At 35.4% G+C, this 6,955-nt stretch overlaps 1 long non-coding RNA gene across 1 annotated transcript; it reads left to right on the top strand.

Moving 5' to 3' along the window:
• The first annotated feature begins 237 nt into the window (after positions 1–237).
• Positions 238–5,378, top strand: LOC134201082 (uncharacterized). Its single transcript, XR_009976255.1, has 2 exons — positions 238–357; positions 4,425–5,378. It is a non-coding gene; the product is annotated as an uncharacterized LOC134201082 (long non-coding RNA).
• The last annotated feature ends 1,577 nt before the right edge of the window (positions 5,379–6,955 follow it).

The raw sequence follows: 6,955 nt of genomic DNA, 5'->3' as shown, positions 1-6,955 counted from the left end.
TTCAGCACAATATGTTTTTAATTATTTGTTAATATAAAAAAAAAAACAATTATTTGCTAGCGCCGCGTTTCTTTTGGAAAAGGTTGTTGTGAAATTTAACAAATTGTCCACTATACAAAATTGAGAAAAACAACTTCATATTTTACATGTGACGAAATGCTTAGATCGTGTTGAGATATTTTGTTATCAAAGGAATGAAATATCTTTTATCATTTGTGATATGACGTTGACACCGGTAAGTGGTTGCATGATGTATGTTCACGGTTGTGTGCGCGAACAATAATAGGTGTTTGGCTGCCGTCCAAAACAGTCGACTAGTATTTTATTTTTAGTTTTTCAATTAAGATAACTTTACAGGTAAGTTGGAAGTATACCATACCATAGGATACCATAAATAAAATTTTGACTAAAACTTCTATAGGAAAACCTTTTTTGTGCAAACTTCAGAAATTAAGTGAAAAGTAGTATAATGTTTTCAATCCTTCATATTCCTAAACTATTACCTATTTTGCCAAGCTCAAGTATGGGCTCCAGGGTAGATTTGATAAATAGTTATAAAACTACAGTACTGATAATTATATACGTGTAGAATTGGGATAATAGCGCATAAAATAAAACTAATTCACTATTATATAGGTAGTTTTGTTTTGTATAATACCAAAGCTATTTGCTAAAGCACCCTATTTATTGTAACAAAAAATTAGTTGAGACTCTTTTCTATATCTCGGTCATTCAATCGTCCTCGTCATTTTTTTTATTTCTTTTATTATTTTATCTCTTTCTAACCATTTTCTCTCTCCCACACCTTAACACTCCGTTCCACACTGTTCATATGTTCCGTTGTTATCCATCCTACATACGTTTAAATAAATAAATACATATATATATGTATTTATTAGTATATATGTATTATATATATTATATTATATATATATGTCGTGGATAACGACTTTTAGTAATATTAAGACGGTGGTTTTGATTATTATTTTAAATGATGAAATGTTGTTTTGATAAATATCACAAAATGAAGGGTAGACTCCGTAACGCCACAGTATAAAATGGTGGTACGTGGACAGAGTCGTGGCATTCCGTGTCAGACAGTCATTCCGTCCGTCTCAGTCAGTGAGTCTCTGGCAGTCAGTCAGTCAGTCAGTCGGTCTGTCGGTATGTGCAACGAAACTGTCGGTTTATCCTGTCATTGTGAAAGTTGTGTGTGTTGAGTTTCAATAACTATTATTCAAAAGGTTTTATTGACTTTTTATAAACTGAGTTCAACCAAATACGAGTGATGATGGAAACTACCGCTTAGCCATCCCTGACGTGTGCCGACATATATATATATATATATATTATAGTGCTTAATATCTTAATATCTATAGATATTAAGCTCTCGGACAAAGCGCAAACAAACCTGTTCATCACATGAATGTTTGCCCCATGTTGGGAATCATATTGCTGTAACACAGAGCGAGTCATTGAAAATAAAAACTAACAAATGCTTAGGTCACGGTAGCAAAACTTTTAATGAATCTTGCAAAAAAACATGATCCGGAAAATAACTTTTGGGTCGTGTAGGTATATATATTTATTTATTAATGGACATAATAATGGAAATGTTGGGGTCCAACTTGAGAGACGAGGTTGAAGTTAACTTCGCATTGAATTAACAGTTGTCCTACTTCACAAATTGGAACTTACAACTCTTTTACGAGAAAAAGGCAGGATCTTTTTATCTATCCGCCTGGGCTCACAAAATGCCTACCCACTCTGCGTTTTTTGATGTGTGGCGATGGCGACTCGAAAACTTAGACCATTGACCTTCATTTTTATTTTTTTTATTGCTTAGATGAGTGGTCGAGTTCACACCCCTTGAGATACGAGTTCTAAGGTCTCAGTATAGTTACAACGGCTGCCCCACCCTTCAAGCCAAAACGCATTACTGTTTCACGGCAGAAATAGGCGGGGCGGTGGTACTTACCCGTGCAGAATCACAAGAGGTTCTACCACCAGTAATTATGCAAATTATATTTTTGCGGGTTTCATTTTTATTACAAGATGTTATTCCTTCACCGTGGAAGTCAATCGTGAGCATTTGTTAAGTACGTAGGTATTTCACTAGAAAAATTGATACTCGCCTGCGGGATTCGAACACCGGTGCATCGCAAATTTTTTTCCCTTCTCAAGCTTTAGCCTTGAGAGGCTATTTCAGCTCCTCCTTGACATGTAGGCGAGTTTACGGGGCTCAAACCGGAGTGTTGCTAACATTGGCCCTGACAAGAGCAGTGCTTCGCGGAATCTATTGGAATCTACCACCGGATCGGAAGCGCGACCCACTGAGAATTTCCGGCGAGAAACTCAGTGGACTGTGTCTATGGATTAATTTAGTCGCCGAGCCCTTCGTCGCAAGCAACAGGTTCGGCGAGGACGGTAACCGATGCTTGAGGTACCTAAAAGCACCGTTAATGGATTGGGATGATTCGTAATGACGTGTTTAGGGCGATGTCGACTGTTTACCATTTGATCCACAGGATCGGGTATGTAATTACCTGTGGCCACGTCAAGAGGGTTTTTATGTCGTGCCGTCTTCTCAAAGTGGCGCAATGTAAATACGTACTGACTGAGTCAAACATCATGGAATCGCTAGATACGAATGCACCGGACGTCTTATCCTTTATGCCATGACGACTTCAAACTGATTATTCGAGCAATGTGCCTTACCCACTGCCACTTCAATCTCGCAATCCTTCCGGCTATATCAGTTGATTCTACGATGATTGAACTCAGGTTATTGTCGAGATGAAAACAATTGAAATATGTTGAAATATGATATCAGATCAATATTGTGTATTAGATAGACTACAAAAAAAAACTAAATTGACGTATTTTATCATGTGGCTATTAAGGGGAACCGCTTTTATTCGATCTTTTTTACCTTAATAAAATTTCACGTAAAATTCGTATTGCGAGCTTTTAATTTATTTATATATTATACTTCATGTTTTTATCTGAATTGGCGGAATTGATTCCTAAGGCATTCTCTACCAGTCAACCAAAGATATATTTGTAAGAAACAAGTCACACTGGGTCATCTGGCTCTAGGCTACTAAATAGATCATGAAATAAATAGAGCCTTAATACATTTAGAATTAAATTGTGGGTATCCGTTTTACCGTACTCAGTTGTGCTTGGACGTGGAAAATATGCTTTTATTATTTTTCTTAGGTTTCATCATAAAATGTAATGTAAAAAAAAAAACGAATCGACTTAGAAGCTTTTATACGACACAAACAAACAAACCTATACAAATCTCAAGGTCAGTTGTTTTAGTGGGAACATACACCTAGAAATCATCCTCCTTTGTGACATTTCTCTTACGGTAGTTTATAACAGTATAATAAAACTTGCATGAAAACAAATTGCGTACAAAGCTTTCTCACTACCCGTGTATTGTTTAAACTAAAATAAAATACTAATACCTAACTTTTGCATGAATTTTGTACACACGTTTTGAAATTATGCTCCAGTGTATCAACAAAATTAGCACTAAGAATCAACGCCATGCGAACCTTTTGTCTTGCTTTTATTGTTCGAAGTATCTCCTTTGTATAATTTAAATTAAGGTCTGATTTATTGTGAAAGGGTTCTGTATATTGTTATAATTCTATAACACCTGTTTTTAATTTATAAAATATAAGATTTATTTAATTTAATGCATGGAGATAGTGTCACAAGTAGTAGCGATGGATGTTAGATTTAAAATAGTAAGTCACATTTATTAATATTGCTTAGTGAATGAGTTCACAGGTATCATAATATCAATGCCTCCACCTACCTTAAGACATGAGGTCGAAGTTTCAGTTGTGTTATATAACATATGTCTCATCCTCCAAACAGGAAAACATTACGGCTTAGCGCTAAAAATAGGCAGGATGGTGTCACTCTCTCAGACAAGGTCATAGCGCGCCTTACCATCAATAAATCGTGCTGTCAATATTAATTTTTTACCTACTTATTCGTTAAATATATTAGTATTAATTATTGATTCAATTTTAAGGAGCTTCCGATGGAGCAACCTTGTTTAAATGATTACATGAAAAACTCATATTTTTTAGCCCTTCAAAAGCACAAATTTATTCCATACAATTTTAGTATGTGCTTGTGAAAGGTTCAGTGATTCACAAGTTATATTTTAGCCGAATTAAATGTTGTATAAAAAGGTTCGTTTAAACTTTTATCCCGTAGCTTTACGTAGAAATTTCAAAAGAATTTTTTTTTTAAATTGTCTAATTGAGATAGAACCTTCATGGTTTGAGATTTTTGAGTGAAACTTTTTTCAAATGGTACCTAACCTCTAAACCCAAACCTCTTCTTTTAAAAAATGTACTACATTCGATTATCGACTTTTAGTTGTTTTGTTTCTTCAGCTTAGACAAGAAAGATGGATACATCGAAAATTCGAGAGATTTTTGGATACGGGTTCCGAAGCGGAATTATCGCTGCAGAAACAGCTCGCAATATCAAGGTTGCGTTTGGGGAGGGAACTGCTAGTAAACGCTTTCGTAATGTAAATTTTGATTTGAAGAACAAACCACGTGGAAGATGTGAATAACAATGAACTGAAAGAGATGGTGGAAGCCGATCCGAGGCAAACTCTCCAGGAATTAGTGGCATTGTTTAACGTTACCATACCAACAATATAGACTCATTTGCATAAAGTAAAATTGAAAATATGAAAAATGGGTGCCTCATGATTTGACTGATCTGCAGAAAAATACACATGTTGAAACTTGTAAGTAGATTCTTTACGATAACCGTAAGCGAAAAATGCAATGGTTGACCCAAGGTAAGCGCCGCAACAGTGTCCTATAGCAAAGCTTACCAATAAAAAGATAATGGTAACTGTTAGGTGGTCTCTGCATGGTGTTATTCACTATAGCTTTCTCCGATCTGGTCAAGTAATAACGGGAGATGTCTATTGTGCCGAACTTCGAGCACTGATAGCAGAACTTGCAGTGAAACAGCCCCGACTCATGAATCGATCTTCACCATTATTACTGCATGATAACGCGAGACCTCATACAGCACGAGAAACCGTTTTAACTCTACAGGAACTGCAATTAGAAACCATTCGTCACCTTCTGTATTTGCCTGACCTTGCTCCAACGGACTACCATTTTTTTCGTAATTTGGACAATTTTCTACCTGAAAAAAAGTTTTCTTCCCAGGAGGCAGTACAAAATGCTTTCACACAGTTTGTAGAATCTTGATCACCAGAGTTATATCGCAAAGGCATAAATGACCTTCCTATTAGATGGTAGTAGTGTATGTATGGTAGATATTTTGATTAAATAAATGTATTAAATGAAAAAAAAAACAAATTTCAATTTTTCAGTACAAATCGGAAATTTCATACTTTAACCCCTAATAAAAATAATTCAGTTCAAATTGAATTCATGGGTATCATAAGTCAACTATTACTTTATAAGGTATAGTTAAGGGATGGTCTGTGAACCCTTTAATTTCGGAGATTCCGCTAAGGGTTTCAAACTTTGATCCCTTTCAGGAGCAACACTCTCATATGTTTTATTCATAACGTTACCCGTACACGTTCTTTGGAAAATGCCAACTTAATATTTTATTAGTAAAAAACTGGTTTATTTATTTATTTCGTCTTATACACTAAGACTTCAACACAATTATCATAATCGCATTATATGTTGCAGGCTAAACTCTTCTTCAAATTTCTTATTCTAAAATTCTTCGTTATTCTATTTTAACTTGAAAATTCTATCAAAGTTGGAACTATGTACTTAGCGTAAATTACTTTTATAGTTTGTGTATGGAATTTAAACGTTATGGCCTTTCGGATTCTTGATAATCCCGTTCGAAATGTTTGGAACGTCTGAGTCAACGCAGGGAGTTTAGTTTCTATCTATGTTTAGTACCGTATGTTTCACGGAAAGTACTCTAAGAAATTGTTAGAGATAATCCATGAATTCTTTTTACCAGCGCACTTCCAGCCACCACAGCAAAGTTGATGCTATCTGGAATCGCTGCATTCATCTACAGTGTATTTGCAGATATCTTTTCACCACGTACGATCCTGATCTAGAATTTACTCCCCACTGTGGTGTTCCCAGAGCGCTATAACATGTTTTTTTTTCAAACGAGGCTAGCGGAGAGTACTTAGCTTTAGACCGTGACTCAGCTGTGCCCTTGTCATTGTCATTGCCGACGTCCAGGAGCGGTAAACACTCACCATCAAATGGGAAGTATGCTCGTTTACCTACAAAGGGAATAAAAATAATTACATTAACAAAGTAAACACGCACTCTGGAATTTAAATAAAACAAGTAAAAGCGTTTTTGTACAAAGCAATTCTTCGATTGTATTAAGCACTTTTTTGGATTGAGCTTTTATGTAATATATTTACGCTAAGACGTAAGTACGTCAACTAAGAAAAATTCGGTAATCCTGATTATTCTACTAAGGATATAGGCTAACTGTTTAAGATATAGAATTGTCCTGGGTCCTTTATAAGTATGCTAAATTTCGAATTAGTTCGATGATTTGAAGGGTGTCACCAATGATTTTTTATACAACAGTGTGTTATCTTCATAGTAACTGACTCTTCAAATCTGATCGCGCCATATATATTTACATACCTACCGATATAGTGCACACACATGTTGACAAGTAGCATTAATGAAAAGTACAAAAGATGGGATAAGCGCGTGAGTAAAAAAGATAGCTATAATTGGAACGATTGCACTTGTTATATTATTATTGCATTTGTTTAGACGCGACTAAAGACGAAAAGTCCCAATTGGCCTGTTTTCGTGTCTTTACTTGACGTGCGCTTGAAACATATCTGCTTCTTTTTACATATAAAATATCATTGGGTGTCACATATTATGTTCGTTACATATGTACCTACTAACACACGTATGAAGCT

The sequence above is a fragment of the Bombyx mori genome, chromosome 23, assembly GCF_030269925.1.
Source record: "Bombyx mori chromosome 23, ASM3026992v2".
NCBI classification, from domain to species: domain Eukaryota; kingdom Metazoa; phylum Arthropoda; class Insecta; order Lepidoptera; family Bombycidae; genus Bombyx; species Bombyx mori.
Note: the sequence above shows the minus strand (reverse complement) of the source record. Positions and strands in the feature narration are given on the sequence as shown.